Source organism: Odocoileus virginianus, chromosome 13, assembly GCF_023699985.2.
Source record: "Odocoileus virginianus isolate 20LAN1187 ecotype Illinois chromosome 13, Ovbor_1.2, whole genome shotgun sequence".
Lineage (NCBI taxonomy): Eukaryota > Metazoa > Chordata > Mammalia > Artiodactyla > Cervidae > Odocoileus > Odocoileus virginianus.
This window is the reverse complement of record NC_069686.1, coordinates 61,728,198-61,744,108: the sequence shown is the minus strand read 5'-3', so window position 1 is coordinate 61,744,108 and position 15,911 is coordinate 61,728,198.

The window sequence follows — 15,911 nt, the reverse complement described above, 5'->3', positions numbered from 1 at the left end:
AGGGGTTGGGGAAGCAGGGAGAGATGAGCCCAGCATCTTGATGGACCCTGCTGGTCTTGCAGTAAGCGATACCCTGGCTCCCTACCAGAGAGCCCAGCCCCCATAAGAACCTCCCCAACGTCAGGGTCCAGTCTGGCTCCTGGCTTCGTGCTAAATGCCAGCAACATGCAGTGTCAGCTGAAGACCCAGCCAGTTGAAAAGCTCAGCCCACACTCTTGTCTCTGCTTTGGGCCCTAGCCACCTCCACTCTGCCTCTCAGAGGCTGTTGAGGGATACAGAGCTATTTTCTTCTTAGAGATGTCTTCTGGGATGGAAAAAAAAATCCTAAATGCAGGTGGCAGACCTGTTGTCAGACTCAGGACAGGTGCCGCCACCTCCACCACCCACTCCCAGGCATGCCTGGCACCCACTCCCAGGCATCCCAGGCATGCCTGGGTGCCATCCTGAGGCACCGCCGCCTCTGGGGAGGACACTGGCACTCCCGGAGTCCTCTGGCCCTTCTACCCCCTCTCTGCCAGGAGCTGGTCCTCAGGCTCAGGCAGCTCTGACCTCTGCCGAGTGTGGGCACAGGGCCACACGTTTCCGTGAACCGAGAACATGATGCCCGCAGAGCGCAGAGCAGGGCAGGGACCCCATCAAATTCCAGCCTTCTCCTCGCTTGTGGAGACCTGGCGGGAGAGTCTGGGGATCCCTCTGGGCCTCGTGTGGGACAGCGGGCATCAAGACTTTAGAAAGGTCTATCCTCAGCAGGGGCCGGGGCACCCGGCATCCTGTACCATCCTCAGGCACAGGTCTCTTAAGTCTCCATCATACATGTCTAAGTGAGGGGTTGATGATGCAGGACCCCCCGAGCAGGCCGATGGTCTGAGTGTGGGAGGAGGAGGAGTGGAGGGACCAAGGCGCCGTCTGGGTGGGGGGACGGGGCAGGGAGGGTCCTGACAGATCTGTGGTCAGCTGGAGAATGCAGATGCTCAGAAAAGAGCAGGGAGAAGTGCAGCCCCAGGGCGGGTAGCGCCGAGGGACACAGGAAGGGCGCAGCGGGAACTCCCACGGCAGGATCCCTAAGCTGACACTTCACTTCCAAGATCTCCCTCTCCGGCGTGACTCCAGCTCAGGGTTGGCCACGGCGAACTGTGGGTGAGGTTAGGAGGAAGGATGCTACAGCGCTGGGTCCTCTTTGAGGGCAGGGCAAGTCACGGCACTTTCACAGTCATACCAAGAAACGATGTGTCTTTCTCATCTCTGCGTTTGGACAGCCTCACAAATCCATGAGCCAGTATTTCCACACGACGGTGCCTGGGTTAAAAAACACCCCTTCCAAGCGCAAGGCGGACCAATGGAATTTAACAAACAATACAGAAAGGGCTTTGAGATGAGTTGCTTCTGAAAGTAACGTTTCAGAAACAACTACATGTCAAGTTTTGGCGTAATATCAGAGAAGGACAATTCGTTTAAAAGACTTTAAACATATCCCTCCACTTTTTAACTCCACCTTATATGAGGGAGGATTTCCTCCATTGTATTTCAACCAAAACATCATATTACAATGGATGAAATACAGAAGCAGATACATGAATCCAGGTGTTTCTCATTCAACCTGACATGAAAGAGATTTACAAAAAATCATCCCATTAATTTTTTTTAATTTTAGAAAACAGTTACTTTTCATAAAAATGGAAACACCATTGTTATTTTCCAATGAATTAAAAATTAAAATACATAAATCTTTCTCACAAGACATTTTCTTATAAGGTAAATGTCAAGAGGTGTGAACCCCACTAACATAAGTTTTTTAAGGTCCTCAGTCATTTTTAAGGTACCAAAAAATCTGGGGACCCATGATGAAGGACAGCAGGCAGCCTGATCCTTGGCTCACCCTGGCAAAAGGGGAAGAGCTGGCTGGCCCAGCTCCCCGGCCAGATGTGAAAACAGCTGCAAGGGGCGGGCTGCCCCTGCATTTGTCTGGCCTGAGGTTGGGAGCTCGCCAAGGGTGACATGAGATCTGCGTCCACGTTCTCCCCATCACACCCGGCTTCTACTCCCACCGCGGACCCCACTGACCTACAGCCAACCCAAGATGTAGAGGCCACAACCTTTCAGAAACTCTGTGGCTCCGGCAGCTCAGTGTGAACTGGGCCCATCACAGCTCTGGTCCTATGTCACTTCCAGCGGCTCTGCTCCCCTGATTCACCTGCAGCTGGTGGGAGAGTGGGTGTCGAGGGGACCACGAGACATGTGCAAAGGAGAAGCAGGATGCTCTGGCAGATGCGCCGAGGAAGGCACCTGGGGAAAGGGAGAGCCACGCCGAGGGGCAGAGGCTGGCACGTGCAAGGGGCTGCAGGAGGCTGCAGAGGGGAGTAGGGGCCACGCGCGCCCACAGAGCTTGCACTTGACCTGTGGCCCCTGCGCTGATGTGAGTGGGGCAGGGGCACTGTCTGGAAGGCAGCGGTCAGGGCTGACTCACTCCCCCCGATCTCTAGATGCGGTGATTTGCGGCTCTAGTTTCTGATGGGCTGCAGTTCCATAAAGGCAGAAGAGCCCTGTGGCTGAGCTGCCTTCTCTCCCACTTACTGGGGGGAAACGTTTCCTGATGAAGACATACTGTCTGCAGAGACCCTCCACACCCCAAAGCTAAGGGTTTAAGAGGCCTTATAACTGCCGTTACTTATCTTCACGGTGGGCAGTGGGAGTCTGCTCAGTGGTGGCAGTTTTCATCTCACTGTATATATTTTTAGTGACTGGTTGTAAACCAGGCTCATCCCTGGGGCTTGGGGTCTGAGGTCTCCGCCACGCCAGGCCAGGCTGCAAGGACCATGCCCCATGCTTGCACGTCCAGCATTGAGGGTCCTCAGGAAGGCAGGACACAGGGCCTCTGTCTCAAGGGTGCACCAAGGAGACTCTTGGGGCCCTCAGGCCTGCATCCAGCCCCTTCGCCAAGCAACAGCCTCTTTCCTGTCCTCCTGGGCTTGTCCCCGTCGGACCCTGTTCTCTCAACACAGCATCTGATACACTCAGCCCATGAGGCACAGATGTCTGATAACAGTCCTGCTGCTGTCTTTTCCCTGGGGAATCTTGATGGTTCCACACTCATCCATTTTTAAGCCATCAGAACTCATCTCTAGTGATGAAATTACAGAGAAGGACATGGAAGAGGACTCCTAAACCCCCAGAAATCATGACCTCTAAGCTCCCACCACTTCTGTCTCTGTGTGACAGATCCTCGGTGATTCCCCACTCACGTTCCCTTGTTCCCACCACTGTGAAGCATCCACACACAGCTTCCAATCGCTAGCACCTGGGGTTAATTGTCTGCAGGTTTCTGCCTGCAAATCCCACTCTGTCCCCCTGCACTGGAGGTCGAAGAGACAGGAGCTCAGCTCCCTTTTCCTTGGGTGGGACAGATCACGAAGGGTCCTGGAGCTTTCCCAAAGGATGAAACGCCGTTAGTTACTGGTGGCTGTGGCTGGCTGAGTTCCCCTGTACCTGTCCAGTCTCCTGTCCCCAACCCCCTTCTTACCTCCTGCTAAACCCTATGCACCAGCGCGCCATCTCAGAGCTTCTGAGGATGATAACTTTGTATACAGGTGACCTCATACCAGGGGCACAGCCTAAGATGTCCCCTGGACGGACTGGGGAGGCCGGGGTAATCTTCCCCTCACGATGCGGCCGTCCAAGGGGCTGGTACAGCCTGGGGATGCAGTGGGCGGGAGCCCGCACTAAGAAAGGCAGGAAGAGACCAGGGGTGGGGACTGGGGATGGGAGGGGCAACTGAGGACGGAGAGCCTGGAGCAGCTGAGGATGAAGGGCCTGATGCAGCTGTACACGTAAGGCCACCAGCAAGAGGCTGGTCCAGCAGACATGCATGCTGACCTCCCTGCCCCAGGCAGCCGCCCAGTTGTTAAGGTCTTGCACAAGCAGAACCCAGAGTCTCAAGTCTGACCCTGGGCTTGGTTCTCTCCCTCTCAAGACAGAAGCCAGCTGGGGGGGTCAGACTGCTCCCAGGGTGCAGCTGGGATGTTTCTGGGACTGAACAGCTCAAGGCCGTGGCCCCACATCGTATCTTCCCTGCCTCCACTCCTCCGGGAAGAGCTTTCAAAGGCCACTCTTGTCCTGCCCCCAGCTCCAGAGCAATGCCCAGAATCACAGCACAGAGAAACACTGGCTCCATTTTCTGTTATTTATTAATTTTTTTAAGATCCCAGGAGCTCCTGACTCCTGAACATGCACAAAAACCATCTCTGACCACCCACAGCCCCGCCAGAACCCTTGGTCAGGGCTGCTCCAGGCACTACCGGGAGGGCTCTAGCCCCTTCCATCTGGCACGCTGAGAATCTTTGGAACCTCTCACAGATGTCACCCAGTGGCATCTCTGCAGGGAAGGAACAGGCAACCCACTCTGGGCGCGATGACATCAGAAACACAGGGCGGGGCCTGTGGTCCCCAACGCTGGCACTGTGGTTGGCCTTCCGGAGCTCCCAGGGGGAAGGCTCCGGTCTTGACCACAGGCCAGTTCCCGTGAGAAAGATCAGGACTCGAGGAGCCACCCTCGCCCGACCTAGCCCACCCTTCCTAGTAGCCTGGAAACAGGGCATCTGGCTCCCTGGCATCCCCCTTCAGCTCTTGCTCCCGGCACAGGGCTGATCGGATGGGGGGTGGCAGTCACTGCCCCCAGCGCGGGCACAGCCAGAGCCTGCTCCTCTGCCCCTTCTCCTCTCCTGGCAGAGGAAGCGACTTCCACCCTGACTCAGCAGCACAGTGGCCTTAACCATCCTGGGAAACACCGCCTCCCCCCGCCTCCCCCCACCAGGGTCCCCGTTTCCTGTTCTCGGCGGTGTGGCCATTCACGGGAGGACTTGCCGGTCTCCCCAACTGGACTGTCCGCTCCAGGAAAAGCAAACTTTGCCTGAGTGTCCCTGCTGTGACCCAGTGACCACAACAAGCCTGGGACACACTGGACCCTCAATAAACATGTGTGGAAAGACAGGAAGGAGGCGGGGGGGCAGGGGAGGCGGCACCGGGAGAAGGAAGAGTGATCTGAAAAGCAGAGAAATCTGGCCAGAATCACCAGTATCTCCTTTATAGGGGCTTCAAGTCACAGTCAATCCAGCAAAAGAGTGAGTTAATTTGATACAGCCCTCCCCTGCTCAAGGACTTTCAATGGCTCCCTACTACTCAAAGGCCGAATTCCTGTGTGGTGCGTCCAAGCCTCCCCACACCTTACAAAGCTCTCTTGACAACTGCATCTCTCCTTCCACCCTCTTCGTGTGAATCCCCCAGGCAAAGTAAGCCCTCTCGTCCATGTCCTCTAAGTAAGCCATCTCATTCCTGCAGCGAGGCCACCACTCATGTCCCCTTCTCAGCGCCCCCGCCACACCTTCTTGGAGGAGCCGCCTGGGTGATGCCACCCCACCCCAGAACGTTCTGGCATTTCTTCTCTAAGACTCTCACCTGGTAACAATCAGGTGCACTTTATGTTCCCTCACGGGAGGCTTGAAAGGACAACGAGGGACTGGGGACAGGCCTGGTCACCCCAGGAGCAGCCTAAGAGGAGGGGACTTGCTGATCTGAAGAGCCAGAGCTCTGACTGCACCACGCACCCGGGTACCCTGCCCACCAAGAGGCAGAGAGAGACAGGGGCAGCGTCTCAGTGTCGCCACCGGGGCCCCGGGCGCAGCGGTTCCGGTTTCCTGGGTTTGAAGGGTCTGAGTGGGCTTCTATCACACGCCACCAAGCATCCTGACTCAGTCTCCACCGGAGAAGACCCATCCTTTCAGGACAAGATGCTGCCGTCTTCCTATCTTCCAACATCACACATGACCCTCTTGGGGTTCAGAATTAAGTCCAGCTGCCTGCCCATCCGTGGTCCCTGGCTAAGAGCTGGCCTGAGGGACAGGCAGGGGACTGGGGAGGCGGGCAGCAGGGCCCCTGAGCCGTCCACTGGGGCTCCCTGAGGACAGACTGAGACCACGGGGTGGAGAGAGAACAGCGGAGGGAAGGGGCCACTCTGGGAACGCGAGGCCAGGCCAGGGAGGCAGGAGGGTGCGCCAGACCCCGCAACCTGCATCAGGCCGACCTGCCACCTCCGCCACATCCCAGCAACTGCAATCCCGCCAGTGCTTGCCTTCCATGAATGCTGCTCTGAAGAAAGCCTGGGACCCCATGCAGTAAGCATCTAACGCCCAGCCCTCCTTCAAGCCCGGTCCTGGGGCAAGGGCAGCATCCTGGCCTGAGGGACCCAGGTTAGCTCCTTACCGGGGTCCAGCCGTGCTCACTGTGTGGCCTTGGGCAGACTGCCCTCCGCTCTGGGCCTCAGTGGACCAGATGGCCCCAAACCCCTCCCACGCAGAAGCTCAGGAGAGGCTGGCCCTTCCCAGCCAAGCATCTGATTTCCAGCAGGACAGGGACCCCTCTCTCCCGGGCCCGGCGCCTCTCCCACCTGGAGCAGGAGGAGGGGCAGCCGGGTCACCCTGGCCTGCTGGCAGGCAGTCTCTCCCAGCCCCTCCGGGCCCCCACCCCTGCAGCTGCAGAGCCCATAGCCCTGCCACGATCAATTATTCGGCATCCAAGGGAGGACATAATGTGGTGATAAAGGACCAGAAGTGAACTGCGGGCTGGTGCTCCTTCCGAAGTGATTTACTCGGCTCCCCTCCACTCTCACACCCTTAATGTAATTATTTACTTTGTCATTAAACACCGTCCTTCCACTCCAGTGGTTTTTAGAGCTTCTGGAGCCTACAGACTTGGTGAGGGAGGCTACTCATTGGCCAGAGGCAGCAGAGTCCTCCCTGGGGGGCAATGGTGCTCACGCAGCCCCGGAACTCAGGCCGGGGTTTTAGGGCCATGACAAAGCCACTCTGAGACACCCCCAGGCACCTCCCTCACCCTCTCTTACCTCCTTCCTCACCTCCTCCCTCTCTCCCTTCCTTCTCTCTTAAAACTGAGATAGAATTCACATACCATAAAATTCACCCTTTTATGGCGTACAATTCAGTGGTTTTTAGTACAGTCACCATGTTGAACAGTCATCACCTCTATCTAATTCCAGAACATCTCATCACCCCAAAAAGGAACTCCATATGCATCAGCAGCCACCCTGATTTCCTTCTCCCCTCTGCCCCTGTCCACCTTTCATCTATTTCCCATGCCTGTGGATTTGCTCATTTGGAACAGTTAATGTAAGGGGAACTACACAGTATCTGGCCTTCTGGGTCTGGCTTCTTTCATTGAGCATAATGTCAGCAAGGTTCATACCTTGCTATGGTATGAACACCTTCAACTTCAAGCTGTTGAAGTATGTATCAGTATTTCATTCCTTATTTTGCCAAATAATATTCCATCATGTGGATAGACAACATTTTATCCTGGGTGGTGTCAGTAGTAAAAGAACCTGCCTGCCAATGCAGGAGACACAGGAGATGCAGGTTTGATCCAGTGGTCGGGAAGATCCCCTGGAGTAGGGAATGGTAACCCCCTACAGTATTCTTGCCCAGAAAATTCCATGCACATAGGAGCCTGGCAGGCTACAGTACACGGGGCTGCAAGGAGTCAGATGCGACTGAGCACAGCTAGTGGACATTTGGGTTATTTTCATTTTGGGGGGCAACTATGAATAATGTGGCCATAAACATTCATCCACAAGGTTTTGTAGAAACACATGCTTTCGATTCTCTTAGGGAGACACCTAAGAGCGGAATTGCTAGGTCCTCCCTCTCTCCTTTTTCCATCCTGCAGTCAGCCCTGAGCTGGCAGAGCTGGGGGCCTGACATGAGGGTGCCACTGAGGGCAGAGGTCAGCTGGAAAGCACCACACCACCCTGGCCGCTAATGGCACAGCCAGGAGTTGCCACAGGCCCCCTGAGGCAGGTGCGGTCACCCTCTCATGAGAATAGTGGCAGCAGCCCCCAGTTGGCCACATGCAGATCCTCACCCCCTGCACGGGTGAGTCCTGTAACCACCACGTCACACAGCAGGCAAGGGTGCCCACTCGTGTACACGACTGCAGGCACCTGCTGCTTTCCTTGGCACCAACACAGCCTGGAGAAATGTGATCAGCGGGCAGACTCGACCAGAAATGCAACAAAGTTTCTCTGGCTTCCAGCCTCACAACTCCCGCGTTTTGCAACCTGTGCATCTCTTTCTGACCCTCTTCTCCCTGGGCTCAGCTGCCCCAGCCCCTGGTACTCAGGTGCCTACAGCTGTCCGTGGGGAGGGTCCTGGCACCAGGGAACCTATGTCACAAAGAAGGATGAAGGACAATGTGGGCTTCTGCAGGAACCCAGAGGCAAGGCGATGGCTAAGGATAAATGTAAGGTTCTGGGTTGGGAGCAGAGAGAGCTGTCCTGCCATGCCCAGCATCACCCTGCTCTGGCTTCATGTCCAGAAAGGCAGGAATGGAGGACAGCACAGAGTTCAAGCCTGCTGTCCATCACCAGCACCACACCAGGCCCGGGCCCTCCTCTCAGATGCGGCTGCTCAAAGGGGATGGAAAATCGGATACAGAAGAGTGCTTCGCCCTGTCTGCGGTCGGGGCTTCAGGCAGCCCAACTGCCCCCCACACAAGCTGGCAGTCCACACGCACTGGAGCAGCGCCAGCCAGCACACAGGGAGAGGACCGAGGGCGGTTTTCTCAAGACGGAGCCCCTCCAGCCCCCGGAGAAGAGGCTGCCTAAACCCGGCACACGCGTGCTAAGTCACTTCAATTGTGTCTGACCCTGTGCAATCCTACGGACTGTAGCCAGCCAGGCTCCTCTGTTCATGGGATTCTCCAGGCAAGGATACTGGAGTGGGTTGCCTTGCCATCCTCTAGGAGATCTTCCTGACCCAGGGATCAAACCTGCGTCTTCTACATCTCCTCCATTGGCAGGCGGGTTTCTTTACCACTAGCACCACCTGGGCCTCTTGATGAAAGTGAAAGAGGAGAGTGAAAAAGTTGGCTTAAAGCTCAACATTCAGAAAATGAAGATCATGAGATCTGGTCCCATCACTTCATGGCAAATAGATGGGGAAAGAGTGGCTGACTTTATTTTTCTGGGCTCCAAAATCACTGCAGATGGTGACTACAGCCATGAAATTAAAAGATGCTTACTCCTCGGAAGAAAAGTTATGACCAACCTAGACAGCATATTAAAAAGCAGAGACATTACTTTGCCAACAAAGGTCCATCTAGTCAAAGCTATGGTTTTTCCAGTAGTCATGTATGGATGTGAGAGTTGGACTATAAAGAAAGCTGAGTGCCAAAGAATTGATGCTTTTGAACTGTGGTGTTGGAGAAGACTCTTGAGAGTCCCTTGGACTGCAAGGAGATCCAACCAGTCCATCCTAAAGGAAATCAGTCCTGAATATTCATTGGAAGGACTGATGCTGAAGCTGAAACTCCAATCCCTTGGCCACCTGATGCAAAGAACTGACTCATTTGAAAAGACCCTGATGCTGGGGAGGATTGAAGGTGGGAGGAGAAGGGGACGACAGAGGATGAGACGGCTGGATGGCATCACTGACTCACGAGTTTGAGTAAACTCCAGGAGTTGATGATGGACAGGGAAGTCTGGCGTGCTGCAGTCCATGGGGTCGCAAAGAGTCGGACATGAATGAGCGACTGAACTGAACCAGCGCCCCCTGGGAAGCCCGCCTAAACCTGGAGGGGGCTCCAAAGGAGCCTTGACCTCAGAGCCGGGCGGGGCTGGGCCTCCAGCCTCCTCGTGTGGCTGTACAGCAGCTGGTGACACAGCGGAGCAGGGGCCGGGGACACAGCATCATAGAGCTTCCCAGCCCCAGGAGAGGGGCCTGCGCTGGGGCCTGGGACACAGCATCACAGAGCTTCCCAGCCCCAGGAGAGGGGCTTGTGCTGGGGCCGGGGACACAGCATCACAGAGCTTCCCAGCCCCAGGAGAGGGGCCTGCGCTGGGGCCAGGGACACAGCATCACAGAGCTTCCCAGCCCCAGGAGAGGGGCTTGTGCTGGGGCTGGGACACAGCATCATAGAGCCTCCCCCCCAGGAGAGGGGCCTGCGCTGGGGCCGCGGACACAGCATCAGAGAGCCTCCCCCCCAGGAGAGGGGCCTGCGCTGGGGCCGGGGACACAGCATCACAGAGCTTCCCCCCAGGAGAGGGGCCTGCGCTGGGGCCAGGGACACAGCATCACAGAGCTTCCCAGCCCCAGGAGAGGGGCCTGCGCTGGGGCCAGGGACACAGCATCATAGAGCTTCCCCCCACAGGAGAGGGGCTTGTACTGGGGCCGGGGACACAGCATCACAGAGCTTCCCAGCCCCGGGAGAGGGGCCTGCGCTGGGGCCAGGGACACAGCATCATAGAGCTTCCCCCTCAGGAGAGGGGCCTGTGCTGGGGCCACGGACACCGCATCATAGAGCCTCCCCCCCAGGAGAGGGGCCTGCACTGGGGCCAGGGACACCGCATCATAGAGCTTCCCCCCACAGGAGAGGGGCTTGTGCTGGGGCCGGGGACACCGCATCATAGAGCTTCCCCCCACAGGAGAGGGGCTTGTGCTGGGGCCAGGGACACAGCATCACAGAGCTTCCCCCCAGGAGAGGGGCCTGCACTGGGGCCAGGGACACAGCATCACAGAGCTTCCCCCTCAGGAGAGGGGCTTGTGCTGGGGCCGGGGACACAGCATCACAGAGCTTCCCCCTCAGGAGAGGGGCTTGTGCTGGGGCCGGGGACACAGCATTATAGAGCTTTCCCCCCAGGAGAGGGGCTTGTGCTGGGGCTGGGACACAGCATCACAGAGCTTCCCCCTCAGGAGAGGGGCCTGCGCTGGGGCCAGGGACACAGCATCATAGAGCTTCCCAGCCCCAGGAGAGGGGCCTGCGCTGGGGCCAGGGACACAGCATCATAGAGCTTCCCCCCCAGGAGAGGGGCCTGCGCTGGGGCCGGGGACACAGCATCACAGAGCTTCCCCCCCAGGAGAGGGGCCTGCGCTGGGGCCGGGGACACAGCATCATAGAGCTTCCCCCCCAGGAGAGGGGCCTGCGCTGGGGCCGGGGACACAGCATCACAGAGCTTCCCAGCCCCAGGAGAGGGGCCTGCGCTGGGGCCGGGGACACAGCATCACAGAGCTTCCCAGCCCCAGGAGAGGGGCCTGCGCTGGGGCCGGGGACACAGCATCACAGAGCTTCCCAGCCCCAGGAGAGGGGCTTGTGCTGGGGCTGGGACACAGCATCACAGAGCTTCCCCCCCAGGAGAGGGGCCTGCGCTGGGGCCGGGGACACAGCATCATAGAGCTTCCCAGCCCCAGGAGAGGGGCTTGTGCCGGGGCTGGGACACAGCATCATAGAGCTTCCCCCCCAGGAGAGGGGCCTGCGCTGGGGCCGGGGAGTGAAGGGGTCCGCTCTCCCAAGAGGCAGCCAGAGCCAGCCACCCCCAGCCCGCTTCAGACACCAGAATCTTCGTATTATACGTGCTTTTCCTCCGGCTGGAACACCATCCCCCTTGCACATCACGGACAACCTGCTCCTCCATGAAGACTGTTCAGATACCTGTGCATTCATTCCTTCATTTCCTCACGCTCAGATATCTATTGGAAGCATACATGCTACTCTGGGAAAATAGTTCTAGAATAAACCTAATAGTAGCCACAATAATACAAATATGGCAGTCCATATAGAATGTCTACTACATGCCAGGTGCAATCAAAGAACTTTACACTGCTTACCTGCATTGCAGTCTTCAAAAGATAAGTATTTTGTCCAATTTTAAGATGAGGACACCAGGGTTCAGATCAGCAAAGGATACTCAACTAGCAAGAAGCAGAGCAAGGATTCAAACCTCATCTACTCAAGCCTGAGCCCCGGGCCCCAGACAGCAGTGACCGTCCCAGAGCTGCATGCTCCATGCACCAGCCACGCAGTTGCCCTACGTCCTGCCACACTCTGCAAACACCTCCTTGGTAGCATCTCCCCAACCACGTGATCTGAACGTGCGGCTGCTCCCAGCAGGACCCCGACTGAGAGCCAGCACATAGCTGCAGACGATGGCCTTCCCAGGGCCCGACTCAGCCTTCAAGGCCTTTCGGGACCCACTCCTTCCCTGCAGTTTTCCTGGTCACTCAGGCCTCAGGCGCTGGCCATATTAGCATCACGAGTTGGGGCATCTGGTTTCTCCATGGGCCAAGCTCTTGGGGACAAGCATTAGGCCCCTGCTTCTTGGATGACTGCTCTCCCCCTCCCCACCTGCCCGCTCTGGTGCTGGCATTCAGATGCGCTGCTTTCCGCCTCACCCATCAGCGTGCTGAAAAGGAGGGGACCCTGATAAAGCCACAGGAACCTCAGTCCGCATGGTCCAGTGGCCACACATCCACCTGGGTACCCCAGTCACCCCTGGGCCTAACTCCAGGGCAGCCAAAAGGCCTCCCCCTTCCTGGGTCCTACAGGTCCCCAGGCACCAGTGCCCACCCCGCCACGCCTGGCTGCTGGACCCCGTGCCTCCAGCTGCTCTGCCCAAGGCTGCAGGCAAGCGGCCCTCCCACTCCTGTGTGGCAAGGACCTGACCTCAGCCTCTGTGGCTGGCTCCCTGATGCCCTGGGGAGGGGAGGGCAGTCCAAACACTCCATCTGCCACCAAGGCTGGAGCCCCTCTCAGGCCACACACCCCAAACTAGAGGCACGTGCGCCAGCCTGCTGACTGCCCCCAAACCCTTGCCCTCCCGACGGGCTACTCTGTTTCTGCTCTCCCCGTAACGCCCACCCTCTTTCCTCTTCCCACTTGGAAAAGCCTCACGCACCCCTATGGGCCCTCTCCCAAGCTGCCTCCAAGGAGGCTCCCTGGGCAGGATCATCCCAGCGAACGCCTAGAAGGCAGAGGCAGTGTCTCTGCCAACACATTTCTGATTGGCGTTTCGGAACCATCTGTGTAATGCCCATGTGAGCTCAGGGAACCCCAAGGCCCCCGGGGCAATCTCAGGAAGGCCAGGGATCCCCCATGCCCCCCGAACACCAGGCCTGACTTCATTATCTTCCAAACGTTCCTGAGATCAGAGGCCGTGAGACCTGGCCACAAACATAAAATAAATTATCCTCCCCACACCAATGATAAATGGTTCTATTAGCAAACCAGATTGTTAAACTCCGATACAACAGAACGCAGGAAACCGGGCCCATCCATCCTCCCTCCGGCGCATGCTGAGTTGTAAATAGGTTATTTTGTGTGTAAATAACACATTAAAACACAGCATTAGCTGTGTCTTTTGATAGAGAGGAAATTGTTACAAATAAATAATTCCGGACAGGAATGTAAAATAAGCCAGATTTAATAGTGCATGCCTGGTGCAGTCGTGTTAAACATGACTAAAATGATAAACCCCAGAATATACTAATAGTAAACTATGCACTGACATCAAAGTAATGAGGCTGTATTTTCACCAAGCTTTAGAAATGCTAAAATTAGTTCTGACAGAACCAAACGTCAGAAAAATGTTGCTAACATAAACACCATCCTTTTGGGAAGCTGAGGTTGGGGCCAGGAAGGGGACAGGGTTGGGGGCAGCTAGTGCCCCAATATAGGCAGAGTCTCGAATATGGGTTTCCAGTCACCACGATGTCCCTGGGTGACTGGACTTCAAGTATATGGGCCTCAATCTTCACATCTGTAAAATGAATGGATCTGAACGAGATGATTGCTAAAGCTTCTTCCAGTTCTATCGTTGGAAATGACTTCGAAGCTTTCTCCAAACTCTACAACAGTTTACCATGTAGAAGAGTCACGAGAAGTGAAGCTACGTCCGCCAGGCGGGTCCCATGTCCCAGGGACTAACAAGGCCAAGAGTCAAAGCAGCAGCTGGAACACTGTCCTGCTCAAAGGCATGGAAAGGCAGGTAGGAGATGCAAACATGAGCCGAGGGGAGTGGCCAGAGCGCAGACCCCAGACTGGCCTTGAACACTGCGGGCAGGAGCAGAAGAGGCCTGCTGTACTGGGGCAGGCAGGCGTCCCCTGATTTGGGGTGGCAGCCGCTTTGAGGGACATGTAAAGCATGAGGTCTCAGCATCAAGCATGAGGCCACCATACCAAGAAGAGAGCTGGCTGGACCCACATCCCCACCAGTGACTTCACTTCCACACAGGCTCTCTGCCAGCCACGGTCAAAAGCTGCCCCATTTCAGTCCATCGTGGCCAGAAGCAGTGACCAGTATTATCTTCATTTCCCAGACTTCAGAGAAACTAACTGACTTCCCCAGAACACAGAGCTAACAAGTGCGGAGCCGGGAGGAGGCCAGGTCCTTTCCCCCACTCTCTGTGCTCCACGGAGGGCTGGAAGGAGGCTCCAGGCCTCCCTCTCTGATACTCCAGGACACCCCGGCACCTGAGACCGTGCCCAGGCATCATCAAGAGCCATTCAGAGCAGGGAGGGATAAATTAGTAGGAGTTGGGGATTAACACATACACACGACTATATATAAAATAGATAACCAAAAGGACTTACCATATAGCACAGGGTACTGTATCTAACATCCTGTGCTAAACCATAATGGAAAGGAATCTGAAAAAGAATGTCTCTATATGCATCACTGAATCACTCTGCCGTACGCCTGAAACAATATTGCAAACCAACTATACTTCAATTTAAAAAAAAACAAAAACAGCCATTCAGAGCCCATCCTGAAAACACCCGGGGACCTGTGCTGCCCTCCGCTTCCTGGGCGTGCGGAGCTGTCACAGAGAACTGAGCTCTGCTTTCGGGAAAAGTCTTATGGGAACCGGCTGTTCCGTGTGGCTGGGCCGTTAAAACAAGCTCAGAAGCAGCACCAACAGCCATCCTGAAAATCACTTAAATAAGAGTAATTGCCCACTTAGTCACACGTGAGTGCATCCTTGGGCTCAAAGCAAGTGTGTGGCCCTGCTGGGCAGCGCAGGAGGCCAGGCAGGACTGGCCCACAGCAGCAAGCTCCCCGCTGTCCAGGGAGTCTCAGGAAGGGAACCAGGGCCCACGAGCAGGCCAGGCCCAGCGGACCCTCATCCTAGGGGACCTCCGGATTGGCAAAGGCAGCTGGCCACCCCAGCCCGCTGGGCACACGCTTGGCGTGCCAGTACCAGCCTCACTCCCCTCACCAGGCAACCACCTCCGGGATGTCTGCCTTGCTGGGGGTGCGCTCTCACAGGGCCTCGGGGCTTGGGCGGGGGGAGTGGGAGAGACTCAGAAATAGACACACCAGGGCGTCCCAGGGGGTCCAGTGGTCGAGAATCTGCCTGGCAATGCAGGGGACACAGGCTTGATCAGGGAATAAGATCCCACATGCCTCGGGGCAACTAAGCCCGTGTGCCGGAACGACTGAAGCCTGAGCCGGAACGACTGAAGCCTGAGCATCCTGCAGCCCGGACTCCGCAGCTCCCGCAGCGAGAGGCCGGCACACCACAGGCGGCAGCCCCGCTCGCCACGACGCGAGGAAGCCCACACGCAGCAGTGAAGACCCGGCGCGGCCAGAAACCAATAATTAACAGTTTAAAAAATTACTGTTAAAAACAAATAAAAGAGAGAAACAGACGCACCAGGGATGGAGACACTTAAGGAGGACGGGGCAGGGTGGGTACCGTGTGACTTGGGCTTTCCCAGTCCTGAGCCTCACAGTAAGAACATCTGATTTCCACACCCTGACATGCTCACAGCATTCTGAAACAGGCATGAATGCCTCCCCTCTGAACAAAAATCTACCTTGGAGAAACTTTCCACGAAGCCAATGGCCACTGAACAAGAGGAAGGGGTGGCCAGTGGGAGCTCAGGCATAAGGGAGTGCCATGCTAACAGCAATGCCAGGCTCCACCCCACCCCCAAAACTGCCCAGCTGCCACCAATTCTCTACTTCTGGGGGGGCTCATCCATGCTGTGGACAGTGACCTGGGAAATCTGCTAACAAATGCACACCCAGGCCCTAGCCCAGGAGATTCTGCTTTAGCATCCTGAAAGTCTGC